The sequence below is a fragment of the Ambystoma mexicanum genome, chromosome 2p (assembly GCF_040938575.1).
Source record: "Ambystoma mexicanum isolate Mex_15411 chromosome 2p, UKY_AmexF1_1, whole genome shotgun sequence".
Lineage (NCBI taxonomy): Eukaryota > Metazoa > Chordata > Amphibia > Caudata > Ambystomatidae > Ambystoma > Ambystoma mexicanum.
Window position 1 is genome coordinate 1,241,548,681 of NC_090923.1, and position 21,617 is coordinate 1,241,570,297.

Consider the following 21,617-nt stretch of genomic DNA (forward strand, 5'->3'; position numbering starts at 1 on the left):
TAACACCTTCTCTGCGATGCCGGTAATTACGCCATGGCGTTAAGGTACTTTGCGCCCTTGTGGAGCCCGTTTTTACCGTGTCCGCTTTACTTGGGATCAGCACTGGTTAACGCCTTAGCGTTATTTCCGACGTGGTGTCTCGGGCGCGCGACACTGGTCCGCTATTTACGCCGTCGTACTTTACGACGGCGGTAATTACGGTGTGATGGGTCGGAATAGTCCACGGCGGAAAAGGATGGCGGTATTACTTTACCGCCATCGTTTTTCCATTAGCGCCGGACTCGGAATGAGGCCCCTTGTATTGCTATGTTTTCAAGAGTTTAACGTCCTTCCTGCCTGGGGATTACTCTCTGTGGCCTGCATTGACACTCGACTGTTTGCTGGCACCATATCCTAGTTGTTAGCCAAATCTTACAGCAGAGACATAGAAAGGGGACATTGATGTGCCAAACTGCCACTAGACCAAGGCTGCTGTTCCGTTCTTCCCTGCCAGTGTGCCGGCTGAAGGGAGAACGAGATGGGGCCTGCACAGGGGCCCTGGCTGTGGAGCTAGAAGGAATACACACGACACGCGTTGGTTCTGGCGTGCCCGTAACTGCCCGCACCTGCGGCGGGGTGGGCCCTTTATTCACTGGTGCCTTACATCACCGCGCTCGCGGGACGTAAGGCGTACACAACATTCCTCCTTTTTCCCAGTAGAATACAACAACACATAACCTTGGTAACTAGGTTAACAAATTAGCTTAACTCTTCTGTGCACTCTAGTCCAGCACAGTTTTCTTGGCCTCCCCCCAATGTCACTTTACCACTCATAGGGGGTCATTACAAGTGAGGCGGTAAGGGGTTAATGGCGCCGGTAATGGTGTCGGAGCCTTCAACCCCTTACCGGCCCCATTACAAGTCTGCTCGCGAGACCCGCAAGGGGCACCTGGTAAAACCAGGTGCCCTTAGCGGCTCCCGCTAGCAGACCAGGGAGCTAACAATGGGCCCGTTAATAACGTTAATAACGTTAATAACGGGCCCGTTGTTAGCTCCCTCTCCATTCCCATTGAGCCCTATGGGGCTCGAATGGGAATGGGGATGTATCGGGTCCGGGTGCCTCGAATGAGGAATTACCGGGTCCTCCAAGGTTGGAATGGGCCGGTAATTCCTCATTTAAGGAACCCGGACCCGGTACCCGGTAAGGGGGTAACCATGCTGCAAATTGCAGCATGGTTACCTCCAAGGTCGTAATGACCCCCATAGTTTCTTAGTTTCTCTGGGGCCCTCCGTGCTGTCCTTAATGCATAAGGCCCTGGCCTTGGCCTTGGGCCAGTCCCCAGGCTGGTTCCCCGATTAGGCTTGGTTCCCCGATTAGGCTCATCTTCATCATTTGGAGACGCCTCCTCCGGTCCGTCGGGTGGTTCGTCTGACTCGTACCTCAGGGTCGCCTCTCCCTCGGGTTGCTGGTTTGCACCCTCCTGTGGCGGCTCCACTTCCTCCGAGGTCTGCTTGTCCCCATCAGTCCACATTTGTCGGGGCACCCTCTTGAACCACGAAGCGTTCCGGGTGATCAGTTGGTGACCTCGTGCTGCCGTCACCATTGTCCCTTCCTTTCGGGTCATGGTCCATGGTAGATCATACTGTGTTTCGAGTTTGGTTTTCATGGGGTTTCGCACCACCAGCACCTGGTCTCCGATCTGGTGTTCCGACTTTCGTTCATGTCTCCTGATGCTCATGTGTTCATTTGCAGCCACTCTCCTTCATTGAGTACGATCACCGTCATAGGCGTCTATGCCCCTGCTTGTGTAATGGGGAATTTACAGGTTTATCAGTGTCCCGTACATGATGTCTGCCGGTTGTAGCCCTGTGGAGCTGTGAGGCGTCACCCGATAGTTTCGTAGGAATCGGTACAGATCCACACTCCAGGGGCTGGAATGCGCCCTGGATAAACGTAGCACCTTGTTGATGGTTCGCATGAACCTTTCCACATCGCCGTTTGCTGGTGGCCACCCTGGCGTTATGTGGTGGTATTGAATGTGCAGATCATCCAGGTATTTCTTGATCTCAATACCGTGGAATGGCAGTCCATTGTCACTTTTGATGCGTTGAGGCAGGCCATGTGTGGCGAACATCTTTTCCAGGGCCGGTATAACCATTTCTGCTGCTGTTGAGGATACAATCTCCATCTCTGGGTATCTGGAATGGTCGTCGATGGCCACCAGTAGATATGTACCTTCTTGAACCGTGCAAAAGTCGATGCTGATCGCGTCCCATCTTGAGGACCCCCGCTTTGCTGACTTGACTGTATGGGTTCAGGGTTTGGCAGCGCACCTGTTATTTGGCAAGGGAGACAGGCTGCTATGAGTTGCTCCACTTTGGGCCTCATTACACGGATGGCGGTGAACCATGGCGCCATTAGCGCCATGGTTCATGCCGGTAAAATACCGGCACCGCCGTGGTGGAAAGGGGAATTACCGCACTATTCCAAGGTTGGCGGGGCGGTAAATCCCCTTTCCACCATTGCTCTTCCCATTCCCATTTTTGCCCCATAGGGCTCTATGGGAATGGGGAAGGCGCTAATTACGGTACCGCAAATTGCGGTACCGTAATTAGCTCCCTGGTCCCTTTGCGGGTTGGTTTTTAACGCCTGCAAAAAGCACCCCCGCGCTGTTAAACACATATCTGAAGAATGTGATTTCCTCCTTCAGGAACTCGCAGTTGTCCCTGTGAATGGTTAAACCGGCAGTCTCTAACCTGCTGAGCACCATCTCAAGGCGAGGCATGTGTCCATGCCTGTCGCTGGCGTGGATGAGGATGTCATCACTGATGTTCAGCACTCCGGGGATGGCCTGTATTACCTCCTGAATGGCCTGCTGGAAAACCTCTGCCGCTGAGGAGATGCCGAAACTCAGTCTTTTGTATCGGCATAGGCCCAGGTGCGTGGAGAAAGTAGGAATGCATCTCGAGTCACGATGTAGTTTGAGCTGATGGTAACCAGCGTTGAGGTCAATTTTTGAGAACACATTCGACCCTGTAAGGTCCGTGATGATTTCATCAAGTGTGGGGGTGATGTGTCGTTCACGCTTAATTGCTGCATTTGGAAGGCGCATGTCGATGCAGATTCTCACTTTCCCCGGCTGCTTCGGCTTCTTTGTCACCACCATGGGAGACACCCAAGGCGTCGGTCCTGTTACCTCTTCAATCATTCCTGCTTTTTTGAGTTCTCGCAGTTCCTTTTCAAACAGGTCCCTCATGTGGAATTGGGTCCTTCTGTGGCGTACTGCTCGGGGCTGTACCGACTCGTCGATGTGGAGCTTTATAAGTTTCCCTTTTAGGCATCCTATGGAGAATGGTGATGTCCGTTGAGTCCGCTACATCGCAGATGAAACAGATTAGTCCCAGGTCTTCTACTGCATCGCCACTGAGTAGGCATTTGATGCCTGCATTGACGACGTATACCTTTGACTGGAGGAATCGATCGCCCCTGCTTAGTGTTGTTCTGAAATGTCCCTCCACTGGTAGTGGGGTTTTGCATCAGTATGCAACAATAGTGTGTCAGTTGGCTTGAGGCCAGGACGGGGACGCAGCTTTTGGAACATTGTCGCCGGCATGACGTTTACTGATGCTCCAGTGTTGATTGTCATTTGGGTCTCCTGGCCCTGTATGGAGACTAGGCATTTGCGCCTTCTTTGTCTCTTCGCCGACTCTACACCTTTGTGATCAAGTGCTGAGACCAGGTATACTTTCCTCCTTCTTCTCGTCTGTCCACTTTCCGCATTTTTCGCTGGGTCACCATCGTCATCACCGGTTTCGTGGGTTGACGAGTCGGCAGCTTCTACACGGCGGGTGTTGGCTTGTTTCTTCTTTATGGGGGTGCTGTGGTCCTGTTGCAGTTGGGGTTGGGGGCGTTGTGATTGCCCTGATGATCTGCAGACACGTGCGTCATGGTCCTTCCAGCCACATGCTCCGCATGTGGTACCTTGTGCTGGGCAGTTTCTTCTTCCGTGACGCGCACCTCCACACCATCCACACTCTGTGGGCCCTGGGATCCTTGATTGCCATAGTGGTGAGTTGGTTTTGTCATTGAAATCCTCCCTCGGTGGTTGGTGGTTGGCAATTTGAGCTATTGTTGCCGTCGTCAGCATCAGTTGGAGCTTCTGCAACGTGGTGCCCATATATGCCGCTCTCGCGTGCGACAGTTCCCTTTGGCGCCCATATTCAAGGATCCTGTCTAAGGGAATACCTTTCTCGCTCAACACTATTCTGTGTAGTTTTTCGGAGTGCATTCCATTGATGACTTGGCACCTTATCTCCTTCTCAACGTTGTCGAATTCACACGAGAGTGCGAGTTTCCTAAGTCTTGTGTGGTAGGCGTCAAGTGTTTCCTCCTCCATCTGAACCTTGGTACAGAAGATGAATGTTTCGTAGTCTGGGTTCAGTTGTGGCATGAAGTGTGCTGTGAGAGCGTCTTTGGCCAGTGATAGATATCTGAACCATCACCGATTACCAGTGTGTTGAAGATGCGCAGGACGTCGTCGCCCACGTTGAGCAGAAGGTGTGACCTCATCTTCCTGGGCGTTGTGATGTCTTTGCAGTCCATTGGCATCTCAAACTTCTGGATCCACAATAACCAACAGGGGCCCACTGACGATGGGTCGGTGTAGGGGTCGAACGGCCCCAGCGCCATTGTCGTCCCACCTTGAGGTCGAGTGGATGGTGCTGGAGGTGTCAGTGACGCTGCAATCCTTGACGGCGTTCTGGGTCTGGGTGTGGACAGGCCAGGCACCATGATGTTGCAGTCCGGAGTCGCCGCCGTCGTTGTGTGTGTTCGCTGGATCACTGCTCACCTTCGTGACCTTTGTGTCGATGTGGCCTTGAGGTATCCAACGGCTCTGCTCCGTTGCTGTCTGCGGTGCAGTGGCGCTTCCTGCGACACCTGGCTTGAAGATAGGTCTGTAGGCAAACCGACTGTTTTCATTGACCTCCTGGTTTTGTTTTTATTTTTTATTTTTTATTTTTTATTTTTTTTTAAGCATATCAGCTCTTATTTATTACCAGTTACTCAAGTCATTAATTTCCTGAAACCCTTCATGTTTATGGGGCCTCATACGTTAAATTAAAAAAAAGCTTGTTACGGTTCAGTGCAATTACAGATCAATGAAACCTCCTGGTTTTGTATTATTCTGTCTTTTTTTCTTTTTTCCAAGAGTTGGGGTCTTGCAGGAGGAGAAGGCAGAGATGCCGGAGACATTTTTATTTTATTTTTTGGTGGGGGATGGATCCCCCACTGTGTCTCCAAAAATGCGCCTGTGCCGAGGGAGCGTGGGCTGAGTTAGAGCTGTTCTTGTCTTGTCTGCATGAGTACGTCCCTCGTCGCCAGTGTTCCGTTCTTCCCTGCTGGTGTGCCGGCTGAAGGGAGAACGAGACGGGGCCTGCACAGGGGCCCTGGCTGTGGAGCTAGTAGGAACACACACAACACCTGCTGGTTCTGGCGTGCCCGTAACTGCCCGCACCTGCGGTGGGGCGGGCCATTTATTCACTGGTGCCTTACGTCACCGCGCTCACGGGATGTAAGGCATACACAACAGCTGCCTAGGAAAATACTAAGGGAATACTGGCAGCCATCTTGATTAAAAATGTTAAACGAAACAGAATGTAAAAGTTTCCTTATGGCAATTTTGAACATTAATTTAGTAACAAAGGCCTCTGTAATTCCTTGTTTAGTCAATTGATATGAGTTTGTAACCGGTGTATCCATTTCTGTTCCAATTTTAGTAATCTGTTGATGTTCGAAAAATGACAGTTGTCGTGCTGTATTTGGTCTATTACGATCCAAGTGATGTCATCAGCTGAGTGTTGGGCTGCCATGAAATGTGAAACAAGGGGTGCAAATTCCTTTTTCATGTGAATCCGAGATCGATGTTCATTAATTCTCATGGCCACTTTCCTAGTTGTCATCTTGACATGTAGTAGGTTACAAGAGCATTTAGGGGCCGATTCATGGAACAAACGTGCGCCGAAAATCTACGCGCAAGCAGGCGCAAGCGGAAAAAAACAGGCGCACGCGCACGCGTGCGATTCATGGAAGTCCCTGCACGTGTCTTCCTCGGGATGTGCGCCAAACCCGTGCATGGCGCACACGTCACTGCAACATCACGAAAGACGTGCGCGACGCGCACAGTGAAAGCGCACAACCTCTGCGCATACACTAGAAAGTGGGCGGAACACGGGGCGTAACGCGCGGAATGGGGAACAACTCGCGAAAACAAGGGCGTAACTGGGGATGTACTGCAGGGAAGCAGACGGAACGCCCACACGCACCCGAACCACACGTATTCATGGAATCGAATAGGGCAAAGCCACGCACAGCGAAAGACACGCACAAGCCCAAACACGTCCGCCACACGAAGGCAGGCGGTAGCGTCCGTGCGCATTACAAAAGTGGCAACATACAGCAATAGTGCCTGTGCGAGCAGGGTACGCGTATCTCAGGGGTGCGCGGGAAGTTCCACACGCGATTCCATCAGGGTACGTGTATTTCGGGGTGCGCGTGAAGTTCCACACGCGATTCCATCAGGGTATGTGTATTTCGGGGTGCGTGTGAAGTTCCACACGCGATTCCATCAGTGTACGTCTATTTTGGGGTGCGCGTGAAGTTCCACACGCGATATCAGCAGGGTACGTGTATTTCAGGGTGCAGGGGAAGTCACACACGCGATTCCAGCAGGGTACGTGTATTTCAGGGGTGCGCGGGAATTTCCACACGCGATTGGGCCCGTGCGAGCAGGGTACGCGTATCTCAGGGGTGCGCGGGAAGTTCCACACGCGATTCCATCAGGGTACGTATATTTCGGGGTGCGCGTGAAGTTCCACACGCGATTCCATCAGGGTACGTGTATTTCAGGGTGCGCGTGAAGTTCCACACGCAACATCATCAGGGTACGTGTATTTCAGGGTGCAGGGGAAGTTACACACGCAATTCCAGCAGGGTACGTGTATTTCAGGGGTGCGCGGGAATTTCCACACGCGATTGGGCCCGTGCGAGCAGGGTACGCGTATCTCAGGGGTGCGCGGGAAGTTCCACACGCGATTCCATCAGGGTATGTGTATTTCGGGGTGCGCGTGAAGTTCCACATGCGATTCCATCAGGGTACGTGTATTTCGGGGTGTGCGTGAAGTTCCACACGCGATATCAGCAGGGTACGTGTATTTCAGGGTGCAGGGGAAGTCACACACGAGATTTCTGCAGGGTACGTGTATTTCAGGGGTGCGCGGGAAGTTCCACACGCGATATCATCAGGGTACGTGTATTTCGGGGTGCGGGGGAAGTTACACACGCGAAATCAGCAGGGTACGTGTATTCCAGGGGTGCGCGGGAAGTTCCACATGCGATTCCATCAGGGTACGTGTATTTCGGGGTGCGGGGGAAGTTCGACACGTGATTCCATCAGGGTACGTGTATTACAGGGGTGCGCGGGGAGTACCACACGTGAATTGCACGTGTGGGCCCTCCCAGGTGTTCCCTCTACACCCTCCACGGCACCTGCAGGTGGCTCACACCACAGGGGCCTACCCTGCACATGTCCTGCAGGCACCCCATCTACCATGGCCATGCCCCCCAGCCAACCCACATGTCAACTTGCACTACTGCCCACCAACGCATGTCCCCCTGCACCCCCAGCCACCAGGGGCACCAACCACCAGGCCCCCACCCATGTCTCCCACCACCCCCACCCCCCCAGTCACCAGGGGCAGCCTCCACCAGGCCCCCACCCATGTCTCCCACCACCCCACCCCCCAGCCTACCAGGGGAAGCCTCCACCAGGCCCCCACCCATGTCTCCCACCACCCACACCCCCCAGCAGTGCAGGGGCACCCACCACCAGGCCCCCCAATGTCTCCCAGCACCCCCACCCCCCAGCACTGTGGGGCACCTGCCACCAGGCCCCCACCCATGTCCAACTCATGTCTCCCAGCACCCCCACCCCCCCAGTCACCAGGGGCAGCCTCCACCAGGCCCCCACCCATGTCTCCCACCACCCCCACCCCCCAGCAGTGCAGGGGCACCCACCACCAGGCCCCCACCCATGTCTCCCACCACCCCCACCCCCCAGCCACCAGGGGCACCAACCACCAGGCCCCCACCCATGTCTCCCAGCACCCCCACCCCCCCAGTCACCAGGGGCAGCCTCCACCAGGCCCCCACCCATGTCTCCCACCACCCCCGCCCCCCAGCAGTGCAGGGGCACCCACCACCAGGCCCCCACCCATGTCTCCCAGCACCCCCACCCCCCCAGTCACCAGGGGCAGCCTTCACCAGGCCCCCACCCATGTCTCCCAGCACCCCCACCACCCCAGCACTGTGGGGCACCTGCCACCAGGCCCCCACCCATGTTCAACTCATGTTCCCCACCACCCCCACCCCCCAGCACTGTGGGGCACCTGCCACCAGGCCCCCACCCATGTCCAACTCATGTTCCCCACCACCCCCACCCCCCCAGTCACCAGGGGCAGCCTCCACCAGGCCCCCACCCATGTCTCCCACCACCCCCACCCCCAGCCACCAGGGGCACCAACCACCAGGCCCCCACCCATGTCTCCCACCACCCCAACCCCCCCAGTCACCATTGGCAGCCTCCACCAGGCCCCCACCCATGTCTCCCACCACCCCCACCCCCCAGCCACCAGGGGCACCAACCACCAGGCCCCCACCCATGTCCAACTCATGTTCCCCACCACCCCCACCCCCCAGCACTGTGGGGCACCTGCCAGCAGGCCCCCACCCATGTCCAACTCATGTTCCCCACCACCCCCACCCCCCTGCACTGTGGGGCACCTGCCAGCAGGCCCCACCCATGTCTCCCACCACCCCCACCCCCCCAGTGACCAGGGGCAGCCTCCACCAGGCCCCCACCCATGTCTCCCACCACCCCCACCCCCCAGCAGTGCAGGGGCAGCCTCCACCAGGCCCCCACCCATGTCTCCCAGCACCCCCACCCCCCAGCACTGTGGGGCACCTGCCAGCAGGCCCCCACCCATGTCCAACTCATGTTCCCCACCACCCCCACCCCCCAGCACTGTGGGGCACCTGCCAGCAGGCCCCCACCCATGTCCAACTCATGTCTCCCACCACCCCACCCCCCAGCACTGTGGGGCACCTGCCAGCAGGCCCCACCCATGTCTCCCACCACCCCCACCCCCCCAGTCACCAGGGGCAGCCTCCACCAGGCCCCCACCCATGTCTCCCACCACCCCCACCCCCCAGCAGTGCAGGGGCACCCACCACCAGGCCCCCACCCATGTCTCCCAGCACCCCCACCCCCCAGCACTGTGGGGCACCTGCCACCAGGCCCCCACCCATGTCCAACTCATGTTCCCCACCACCCCCACCCCCCCGCACTGTGGGGCACCTGCCAGCAGGCCCCCACCCATGTCCAACTCATGTCTCCCAGCACCCCCACCCCCCCAGTCACCAGGGGCAGCCTCCACCAGGCCCCCACCCATGTCTCCCACCACCCCCACCCCCCAGCAGTGCAGGGGCACCCACCACCAGGCCCCCACCCATGTCTCCCACCACCCCCACCCCCCAGCCACCAGGGGCACCAACCACCAGGCCCCCACCCATGTCTCCCAGCACCCCCACCCCCCCCAGTCACCAGGGGCAGCCTCCACCAGGCCCCCACCCATGTCTCCCACCACCCCCGCCCCCCAGCAGTGCAGGGGCACCCACCACCAGGCCCCCACCCATGTCTCCCAGCACCCCCACCCCCCCAGTCACCAGGGGCAGCCTCCACCAGGCCCCCACCCATGTCTCCCAGCACCCCCACCCTCCCAGCACTGTGGGGCACCTGCCACCAGGCCCCCACCCATGTCCAACTCATGTTCCCCACCACCCCCACCCCCCAGCACTGTGGGGCACCTGCCACCAGGCCCCCACCCATGTCCAACTCATGTTCCCCACCACCCCCACCCCCCCAGTCACCAGGGGCAGCCTCCACCAGGCCCCCACCCATGTCTCCCACCACCCCCACCCCCAGCCACCAGGGGCACCAACCACCAGGCCCCCACCCATGTCTCCCACCACCCCCACCCCCCCAGTCACCAGGGGCAGCCTCCACCAGGCCCCCACCCATGTCTCCCACCACCCCCACCCCCCAGCCACCAGGGGCACCAACCACCAGGCCCCCACCCATGTCCAACTCATGTTCCCCACCACCCCCACCCCCCAGCACTGTGGGGCACCTGCCAGCAGGCCCCCACCCATGTCCAACTCAATGTTCCCCACCACCCCCACCCCCCTGCACTGTGGGGCACCTGCCAGCAGGCCCCACCCATGTCTCCCACCACCCCCACCCCCCCAGTGACCAGGGGCAGCCTCCACCAGGCCCCCACCCATGTCTCCCACCACCCCCACCCCCCAGCAGTGCAGGGGCAGCCTCCACCAGGCCCCCACCCATGTCTCCCAGCACCCCCACCCCCCAGCACTGTGGGGCACCTGCCAGCAGGCCCCCACCCATGTCCAACTCATGTTCCCCACCACCCCCACCCCCCAGCACTGTGGGGCACCTGCCAGCAGGCCCCCACCCATGTCCAACTCATGTCTCCCACCACCCCCACCCCCCAGCACTGTGGGGCACCTGCCAGCAGGCCCCACCCATGTCTCCCACCACCCCCACCCCCCCAGTCACCAGGGGCAGCCTCCACCAGGCCCCCACCCATGTCTCCCACCACCCCCACCCCCCAGCAGTGCAGGGGCAGCCTCCACCAGGCCCCCACCCATGTCTCCAAGCACCCCCACCCCCCAGCACTGTGGGGCACCTGCCAGCAGGCCCCCACCCATGTCCAACTCATGTTCCCCACCACCCCCACCCCCCAGCACTGTGGGGCACCTGCCAGCAGGCCCCCACCCATGTCCAACTCATGGTTCCCCACCACCCCCACCCCCCAGCACTGTGGGGCACCTGCCAGCAGGCCCCCACCCATGTCCAACTCATGTTCCCCACCACCCCACCCCCCAGCACTGTGGGGCACCTGCCAGCAGGCCCCCACCCATGTCCAACTCATGTTCCCCACCACCCCCACCCCCCAGCACTGTGGGGCACCTGCCAGCAGGACCCCACCCATGTCCAACTCATGTTCCCCACCACCCCCACCCCCCAGCACTGTGGGGCACCTGCCAGCAGGCCCCCACCCATGTCTCCCACCACCCCCACCCCCCAGCCACCATGGCCAGCCCCCACCAGGCCCCCACTCATGTCCCCTATCACCCCCACCCCCCAGCCACCATGGGCAGCCTCCACCAGGTCCTCACAATCCCCAATCATGTGCGTTATGGTCAGCCTCCACAGCCAAAAAGCCCTACCAAGTAACCCATTCACCCACATGGAAATGGAAATTACATGTTACACCCCCAATGTTCATAAAGCAAATGAACCCATGTCCGTCACACACAATGGTTGCAATTGAATGGGAAAACACCCAACATGACATGCATGAAACCAATGAGATGATACCACACAGTGAAGTATGAAAACAAAATTGTATTAAAAAAAAAAGAATGCAAAAGAAATGAAACAAACTACAATGGCAATGAAAAAAAGATAAGCTGCATGTCCGTTTAAAAAATTAAAAACACGAAATCCTAATCCAAAAAAATGTTGTCCAAAGTCAAATGAAAAATAAAATCAATCCAATGAAGAACTATGTACAAAACTTCCAAGGGTCCATGAGTCCAACTGAACAAAGGAAACCTACAAAAAACCCTAACTAAAATGCAACTATATACAAAAAGTGGAGCAGTGTCCGTCGACTCCAAATCATAAGAACAAACAAAGGAAACCTAAAACTAAAGAACTATATACAAAGGCGGCGGGCAACTCCAGCGGCTCACTCCGTGGTGTTCCGGGCCAGGGCATCATCGAACTCCTGTTCGATGTCCCGGAGGCGGTCCTGTTCCATGGCCCGAGGGTCCGCAGGGACGACGCCGTGTCCTCCTCCAATCCCCTGCGGATTGCCTCGAGGCACTCGGCCCGCCTCAGGGCCCTCCGCATGGAGTTCCCCGCCCTGACCATTGTGAGCCGCGCCTCTTCCGCCCGCCGCCGCTCCGCATCTATGGCGTGGCCCAACCGCTGCCACACAGAAGACACTCTCTGTCCTGGGTCCTCCTGCCCTCCGGCCGATGCCTGCCCCTCCGATGTCGAAGGCCCCGAGCCTTCATGGCTCCCACCATGTTGCTGCTGCTGCTCTGCCTCTGCCCGTGCACTGCCTCCTGCTGCCTGCACATCCTCCGCCGGCTGGGGTGCAGTCGTAGATGTGGCCACCCCTGCTGGACGTCCGACTCCCAACTGTGGCAGGGATGCCTCCTCCACCAGCCTGGCCGCACCGTCAGAGGCAGCTCCACAGGGCACCCAGGTGACTGATGGGTGGGAAGATGGCACAGAGGACGACTGGCGCGTAGGGGGTCCAGTTGAGGAGGGGGTCGGAGCAAGCCCCATCAGACGGAGGAATCCGGCCTGGGTGACCTGTCCCAGCAGGCTGACGTGGTCAACGAGCCATTTGAGATGACGTGCAGTCTCTCCATGAAAAGACTGCAGGTCACCTCGCATGGCCTGTTGACGCAACGCCACACCAGCCAGGACAGGCTCAACCCGGACCTGGATAGCCACGTCCGCAGGCAGAGGAAGGCCAGTTGACGTCAGCTCATCCCCTGCCTGAAAACGGGTCTGGACGTAGGCATCCCTGCTGGTGCAAGATGATGCAGGGACAGGATCGGGGACAGGATTGCACACAGGCACCTCCGCGGCGGCCTGTGCTGCCTCCTGTCCCTGGTCCTGCACTGCACCACTAGCACCAGTGGGATCCCCACCTCCAGACCCCGTCTCTGGTGCTTGCACGGCCTCCTCCTCCACCAAACCCCCCACCAACCTGGATGACTCCGTGCCATCTTCCCCTGTTGGGCCCTGTGGGGTCCCAGCTGCCCCTTCTGCTGCCGAGGAGTCCAACTCCAACCTCCGCCTCTTGGACCTTCCCCCGGCAGCTGCGGCCTGGGACGCGGCACCGGACTCCTCACTCCCCGACGAGATGACAACACGGGAGGGGAGCCGGGCCTTGCGTCTCCGGCTGGCGGTGGGATCCCCGCCGCTGTGCTCCACAGCACCTTCTCCGCCCTCTTGATCAGTTGACGCTGCAGACAGGGAGAAACAAAACACGGGCATCAGGGCACTGTACAATGGACACATACACACATGACAGTTGCACATGAGTGGCATTGGCAAACCTCAGACATGTCATCACAATCCCCAACACACGTCATTACAACTCGCACACATGAGCCATACCACAGCCATATCGCAACTGCCACCACCATCCATACACATACAACAGCATGAGCAGCCAAAGGTGAGCCAGACATCACATGCAACACAGGAAGTGCACCACACATGTACACACACCACCACACTTGCATGCATGTGTACACCTCTGCCAAGTGTTGCACTGTTCAGACGGGCATCCATGTCACATCTGCCAATCAGGCTTCCACATACCGCTGTCACATGCATCCATGTTGCATCACTGTTGCACCCTTGTCAAATACACACACATGCACATGTACACAGTGCTGATACATGCTGCCGAAAACAACATACATGCGTGACATCACAGACATGTCTACTTACATACACATTCATCCAAACATGTGTGCCCACACAACTGCATTTGGCATGCAAGCCTACACACACAAGCACCATCCATGTCTCACACATTACAGCCCTCGCATGTGTTAGCCCCACGGCCCTGTACACCCCCACCCATACTCGACCCCATACAAACAGATGTGCAACCTGCACACTACCGAATAATCACCACACGCACTGCTCACAATCAGGATGCATGTACACTCACCGCTCGACTCCAGACGGGTCTGCTTCTCTAGGACCTGGACGTGGAGCGCTGGGGATATGCGTTCCAGGACCCTCATCTGTTCTTCCGACAAGTGGCCCCGGCGCCCCTTGGCATCCGCTGCCTTCAAGAGGCGCCGGGCCTTGTTCAGGGTCCTGGACCTGAAGTCCTCCCAGCGCTTCCTGACATGTTGTAAGTCGCGGACTGCCACCCCCTCCGCGTTGATGGCAGTCACGATGTCAGTCCAGATCCGAGTCCGTCCTTCCTTGTCGGCGTGGGAACTTCCGAAGAGGGCATCATACTGCCCCAGGACTTGCTCCACCAGGACACCAACTTCGGTGGCACTGAAGCTGGTGCCCCTCTGCCTCTCTGGCCGGGGGTTGTCAGTGGTCACAGATGGTGTTTGCCCCGACATGACAACCCCAGAGGCAGGAGTGGGTGGGCAACTGGGTCCTGGGGCTGGGCTGTGGAGCGATGGAATCCCAGTCGGGAGTCTTCGGTTCCAGCAGGGGTGGTCACAGCAACAGCACCCCTGGCTGATGTGCAGGCAGCAAATGGCAGTGCACGTGGGCAGCAGGCAGTCAGGCAGCAGCAGATGGCAGGTGGGAGCGTGCTCGGGGCTCTGGGGGGCAGTAGTTCGGCCTTCTGGGCAGGAGCGTGGTCTTCCGTGTGCATACGCGTGGCCAGCTTGATACGGAGTGATTTGGCACGTGAAAAATCTGCACGTCAGCGTGTAATTCGAGGAAAGGCCCTTAGCGCGTAAGCGCGTCTGCACGCATACGCATTTTCATTGGACAGAAGGCCCCTCAAGCGCAAGCGCCCCTGTGACGTGACGCGTACCTACGTGCATGCGCATTTCAGCGCGCGTGAAAAACTGCACGTCCGCGTGTAATACGAGGAAAGGGCCCATGCGCGTAAGCGCGTGTGGAAACTGCACATCCGCGTATAATACGTGGAAAGGGCCCATGCGCATAAGCGCGTGTGGAAACTGCACGTCCGCGTGTAATACGTGGAAAGGGCCATGCACGTAAGCGCGCGTGGAAACTGCACGTCCGCGTGTGATACAGGAAAGGGCCTATGCGCGTAAGTGACGTGATGCGCGCGTGCATTTCCCTCAGCACGGGTTAAAGGTGAGCGGGCCCAGCAGTTCGCTGTACGTGCCTTTCGTGGAGACCGACGTGTGTTGCTGCTTCCTGTTGTTTCCTCCCCGTTTGTCCCCTCCTCCGTCATTGTGGGCCAGGTGCGGCCTCGACCTTTCGCCGCTTGTGGATGGGTCACGTGTGCTACTTGGCTCGGTGGCTAGGTCCGCTGTGAGGTGGCCCAGATCCTGCTCCGCTTCTTCCGCTGATGTTATGCGGTAGTCCATTGCTTCTACTTCGAATTGTAGTGAAAACAGGGTAGCCCCATCTGTACCTGATTCCTTTGTCCCGCAGCCATGTCGTGAGAGGTCTACAGGCTCTGTGTCTAGTCAATGTGAGGTTTGAAAGGTCTTGATATATTGTAACCTTGGAGCCCTCGAATTCCACCTCTCTTAGCTGTTTGGCCCTGTTCAGCACCTCTGTTCTGTCTGTGTACCTTAGGAATGTGGCCACTATCAAGGGGGGCTGTTTCCATGGGGCCTGCCTCCTCTGTGTGCCCTCTCGAGTTGCACTGTCTTTCCCGCTTCTGCTGCGAAGAGTTGGTGCACCAGTGCCTGGACTTTTTCTTCTACTTGCCTCAGTGTTTCCCCTCGCCGATTCTTTCAGTCCTAGTATCCATATTTTGTTGCGCCTCTCCCTGTTTTCAAAGTCATCCATCTTGAGCATAACTTCCTCTTCACAAAGCTCTATTTCGGTCATTCTCATGTCAAGTTTCATTTTGACCATGTTCACATTCAAGGTTTTCGATTTTGCCTTCCACCATTGTCACTATGCCTGTTAAGTCCATTAGGGAGGTTTGTATATCCCCCCTGAGGGCCTTTATTTCCGCCAATATGTGCCCCATGTCTTGCTTGGTGGAGAACATTGATAGGTCCATCTCCGCTGGCATCTCTTTTTTGTCTCTCCCGCTTTCTTCGTCATTGTTCTCCCCTCCTTCGAGTCTCTTTCTACGTGTCCTGGGGTTCAGTGTACTATGCTGTGTACACAGGTCTCGTCCCAAGTAATTCTGACTGGGGGCCAATTACGCCCAGTCTCTGGTTTTCCCTCCTGTCTTTCCTCTGCGTAGTCTCCTCGGGCGGCGGGTCTCTATCGGGCTTGACCCTGAAGTGGCCCTCAGGCGGGTTTGCGCAGACTCAGTGGTCCCTGGAGCCCGCTACGGAGCACCAAGTTTTGCCTTTCCCTTCATGTGGGGCCGATGAGTCCCCTATGTCCTCAGGTCCACTTGGGGGGCTTCTTGCAGTGTCCTTTCTATATGAAGCGAGGACCTTGCCCTGCCTAATGCAGCCTCTGCCAGCTCCTACTTGCTTTTCTGTGCAGTGTGGGGGGTGTTCCATGATCGGTGCAACTTTATCTCAGCTACCCCTCCTTAAGTGTGTCGTTGGGCCTTCGCTGCCGGGGTGTGTGTTGCTGTTTTCAGTGGCCTATGGAGGTCTGCACATGGGGGCCCTCTCACTGTGCCTCTTCTCTATGGCACTCTCTGCCGCGTGGGCCAAGCTTTCTCCAGTCCGTTTTTAGCAGTCCATAGGTTCCAATGGGAATCCGCCCTTGTTTTGTGGCTCAGCGCCGGTCCTATTTGAATTTGGGCGGTTGCTGGGTCTCTGCGGTCCTAGCTGTTGCTCCGCGTAGTTTCTCTTGGTCTCCCCCAGCCTCCCCATGCAGCAGCGGCCACTGGCTTTTCCCTACTTTAATGCTGTCTCCCCTAGCGTTTCTCCCGACTACGTCAGGGTTCTGGTGCAGAATTTTCCCTTCCCTGTGCTGTATTACTAAGGTGGGGGCGGTCCACCCCAAGCGCCCAGTTTTCTTATAGTCCTTTGCGCCCCTGTTTGTCATCTTATTATTGTCCCCCCGCTTCTCTCCCTCTTTTCCTTTTGTGGCTGATGGATCCTATTGCCCATACAGTGTCTGGCGGCTCTCGTCATCCTCCTTCCCGGCAGCCCCGTCCCTCAGGTTCCCCTCTCCCCTGTGCCTTCTCTGCAGGATGTATGCATTCGGAGTGTCTAGCGAGGCAGGTGGGTTGGGGGGGCGGACGTACCTGTGGCACGGCCATGCTCCACTCCTTCTTCCAAATGTCTTTCCCGGGCTGCTCCTCTCGTACTCTGCCACCTGGGCTCACCTCCTCCTCAGGGGCTGGTTGTGTGGCTACCTTCTCTCCTCTGCTAACGCTGGGTGCCGCGTTAGTCCCCTCTGTCCCACACAACCTCGGAGGCAGGTCGGTGGCCCCGGCTCCACTGGTGCCGTGCCGCAGCCTCCTAGCTCGCTGGCTCCCTGCTCTCCGATGCTGGCTGGGGACACTTCTGTCCCTATGGTCGTGGGTCTCTGGGGGTTCTGGATGCCTCTTTCTGTGCTCGCCGTGCACCCGCACTCCATCGGGGTACTGTGTCCTCGGTGGCTGCTTGAGCTACTCCTCTCAGGCCCTCAGGTTTCTTATTTGGGCTCAAACTATTCCTGAGGTCATCTTCGTTCGGCAGATGCCCTCTTATTCAGTTTCTTAGGGCTTACACGCTTGATCTCATCTCCAATTTGCCAGAATGAGTGGGAGCTGCAGACTTAGGCGGCCATCTTCTCCCGCCCCCCCTAGCGGTTTCCACAGCCTCTTTTTAAATCTGCCCTCCTCTACTCTCCGTCCTCTGTGACTCATCCAGAACAGGACAGTGAGACTTGTCCTTGGCCTCAAGCCCACGGATCATATCTCTCCAGCACTGAAATATCTCCATTGGCTCTCAGTGGCTGCAAGGATCAAATTCAAGACTCTTTGCATTGTCCACAAGGCCGTCTGGGGCCTGGGACCAAAATATCTCCAGCTTTCTCTTCTGAAGTATCTTCTTACTCAAGCTCTTCGCTCCTCGACCTCCAATTCCTTGAGGGTCAATCGCTTTTCCAAGCAACCAGCTGGGGGCAGATCTCTCTCTTCGGATGGCGCCTCCCTCTGGAACAGCCTCCATGCCTCTCTGAAGCTTGAGCAGAATCATCTCCGGTTCTGGAAGCAGCTCAAGACCCTCCTCTTTGCTTCTGCCTTCTCTCTTCCTCTTCCTCTTCCCTGCTGATCTCATGTCTGATACTGCACTGGATACTTGGCTACCCTCTGAACCACGGGCCCAGGTCCCTGCCCTCCCAGTTGCATACCTGCAATGCCACCTGGCAAACCTGCACTTGGGGCTGTACCTGCAACCCTTCAGTCCCCCTACCTGCACTATATAACACTTGCTGTCTGCACTTAACCCCTGCACTGCCACCTGTTGGCCGCACTTCTTGTTTTTCGATGTTTCGATCCAATGTCCTGCACTTGCTCCTTCTCCCCGTGCCCTGACACTTCTCTCCTTTCCTCTCCCCTGCACTAGCGCGATCTTAATGTCACTGGCCCTAGTAAGATTATTGTCTTGTCCCCCCTTGTTCCCCTCCCATGCCTTGTCGCGCCTCGAAACACTTGTGTATAGGCGTGCTATAAATAAAATATCATATCACATCATATACAACTACAGCTTTTAAACTATCCTGCTTAACAAATTGGACTGTTTTTGTCCACAGAAAATAAACCAGAGATTCCAGCTTCATAACGCTATGAAACTAAGTAACTGTAGCAAATAATCAAATACATATTCTATGAGCACTAGCCTCAATTGTACTACAATCATAAGTACCATATACAGTTCAATTACATAATTCCTCCATATTACAAACACTTTGTACATTACCTATAATTACTATACACATATTACTACTATGGTGATTCTGGCCATACTCCTACTACATTACCTAGAATTACTATACACATAGCACTACTGTGGTAGTCGTGGCGAGTTGACATATTCTTGGGGACATGGCCTGTGGCCATGCCCCCAAGAATCTGGCCACTGGCCTCAACCACCACAATACAGTTATCTATGTAAGAAGTACGCACCATACACCGTCAAGTAATAAACCTGCAATCAAAATGATGTCCGCAGACAAAGAAATTGACCGCAGACTCAGCAGCATTTCCAAACCTTGTTTTCACCTATAATAACAGCTCCACATTACCTTCATTCCACTTCCCTACCATTTCTACACCCTCTTTGAGCCATCAAATAACCCCAGATGTTTTTCCCAAGCTGTCCGTTCACACGCTGTCCGCAAACTACTGCGGTGTCCACGGACAGCTACGACACCTGCCCAAACTGTTTCCACCTACAAAAATAGCCCCACATCATCTTTTTTCCACTCACCACCCTTTCCAGCCCCTCTTTCCACCACCAAATAATCCAAAATGTGTTTTCCAGACTTTTTACCCAGTGCGCTGTCCGCGGACTCCAGCGACTATGCGCAGATCCAACATGGCAGGCGTTTCCCAAAAATACGATGCACCTCACGCTTTTTACCATCCAATCTGCGGGTGCGTCTGATATCCTTGGACCTCACATCTGCCCCTGGACCAAACTGAGGTCCGTCCGCGGACCGAACAGGCAAGCAAGTCTTCGGACCGAACCCAGGTATCACAAATGATTTTGTACCTACTTTTTGGTCATTTAAAAAAAACTGACTGGACAGATTTACACCAAATGTACAACAGCACGCTTTTGGGACCAAGCCGCCACTCATGCTGCAAATCTAGTGAAAATACGTCCAGCGGTTTGGGGTGTAGGCGTGAGCAAAATCTTTTTTCCATTGCGTCTATGGGAAAAACCACACATTTGGGACCCACCTATAACTTTGCCCCCCCACCCCTTAACAAAATCTCACTAAACTTCGCAGAATCAATCTGACGGGCCCACATACATATTTTGCAAACTTTCGTGAGTATTCATCCGGGGGGGGGAGTGAAGTTATAAGCCACCCAAAAAGTTATTTTCCTATGGGTTGAGCAACGTAACTAACGCTAACGCAGGCCCTGTAATATTAACTGAACAAAAACGTAGTTAAGGTGCAGTTAAGTTGCAAGGATTTAATGCAACATTACCCTTGGAATTCAGCGGATGTGTGAAGTCTTGACCAGCTTAACTCAGCACGCTCCTGTTGATATGCCCCATAATGCCATGTCCCTCATAATACCATTGTGTATGTCATTTTGAATCCCTTCTCTTATAATAAGTATGTGCTCATGGACTTTGCAACTTAATAGCACCTTAACTAACATTTTCTCAGTGAATTTCAAGTGTTTTGTTATACCATAGTTTTCTTATGGGCTACTAGCCATGGCCTTCAGCTGTGTCCACTGCAGATGTTGCCCCAATGTTTCTTTTGAGCCCACTAGTTTGCCACGGCCTTCGGCCGGGCCACTCTAGATGTCTTTCGGGCCCAATAGCCAGGGTCTTCGGCCCTGGCCGTGCCCGCTGTATCTTTTATAACACTACCTTTCTTTCCCCCTCACTAGCCATGGCCTTCGCCCATAACTATTGGCCCCAGTCTTTGGCCGTGGCCCTTTTACATATTACCTAATAGCTTTCTTCCAGTCCTACTAGCTATGGGCGTTGACAATGGCCAGTGCCCACGGCCTTCAGCCATGGCCACTCTACATATTGCTCCAATAGGTTTCCTAAACAGACCCACTAGAGGCCCCAGCCATTAGCCATGGCCACACCACTAGGTTTCCTTTGGGCACACTAGCCATGGCCTTTGACCATGGTCAGTGACTGTTGCCTTTTGCTGTAGTCCCTTGACATGTTGCCCCAATAGGTTTCAATGGGACCCACTAGCCATGGCCTTCGGCCATGTCCACTTTCCATATTGCACCATTTGGTTCCTTAAAGTAAATTAGTAGCCATAGTCTTCAGCCACACCCATTACCATCCACCTCACTGTAGCTGTAACATTGCACTTTTTTTTGGTATTAATCACATTTGTTTAAATCGCTCTTTAAAATTTTTTTTTTCCCATAACCGTGTTTAGAAAGTACTACAAATAACCCTGGTTATTCATAAAATAACCCTGGTTATGAGAAAACGTTCCAGGTTTTTGGAAATAACCCTGGTTATCTCTCACATTGGACAGAAAGAAATGCTGAATTTTTAATTTCTGAAAAACCCTTTCTGCTGCAAAGCACCATGGGAGATATAGCTATAATTTTGGCAGAAGGAGCCACCCCGTTCATCGTCAAATATTTTAACAACTACTGGACAGAATAACCCCAGACTGCTCACAGAAATCAAGCCAACGCTTTGTGCACAATATGTTTCGTACCTGGTCCAATTCCGTCCAGCGGCTTTTGCTGTGCACTGCATAGAAATGTGGACTTTTTCTCTATGGGAAAATGAATGGGAGTAGGCCAAAAGCAGTGTTTTGTGCCTTTTTAATAATTGTTTCATTTTTTAACAAATCTTTCCCAAGATTTCCAGTCGTGGAGGGGGTGGTCATGACTTCTCAAATGCGCTAGATTTCAGGAGTTTTTTTGCAATGACTTTGGGCATCTGAACTAAACTTTAACTAAAGTTTTTTCAGTGAATATATATAAATATATATGCGTAGGGATACAAAGGAAATACATGTATTTATTTTTCGTACAGCAGCAGCACCTCACAACGGTAGGTTCATGCTGTTTGACAAGCCAATGTTACAGATGCTTCAAATAATGGATTATTATCCTCTTTCAGTTTAGGGTGGCCACATTGTTGTTCATGATAGACA

General features: G+C 55.5%; 1 protein-coding gene across 4 annotated transcripts in view; it reads right to left on the minus strand.

Annotated features, from left to right (window-relative positions):
* Positions 1-21,617, minus strand: part of LOC138567383 (actin, cytoplasmic 1-like) — a 516,752-nt gene that overhangs the window by 108,040 nt on the left and 387,095 nt on the right. The gene's annotated exons all lie outside the window — the stretch shown is intronic.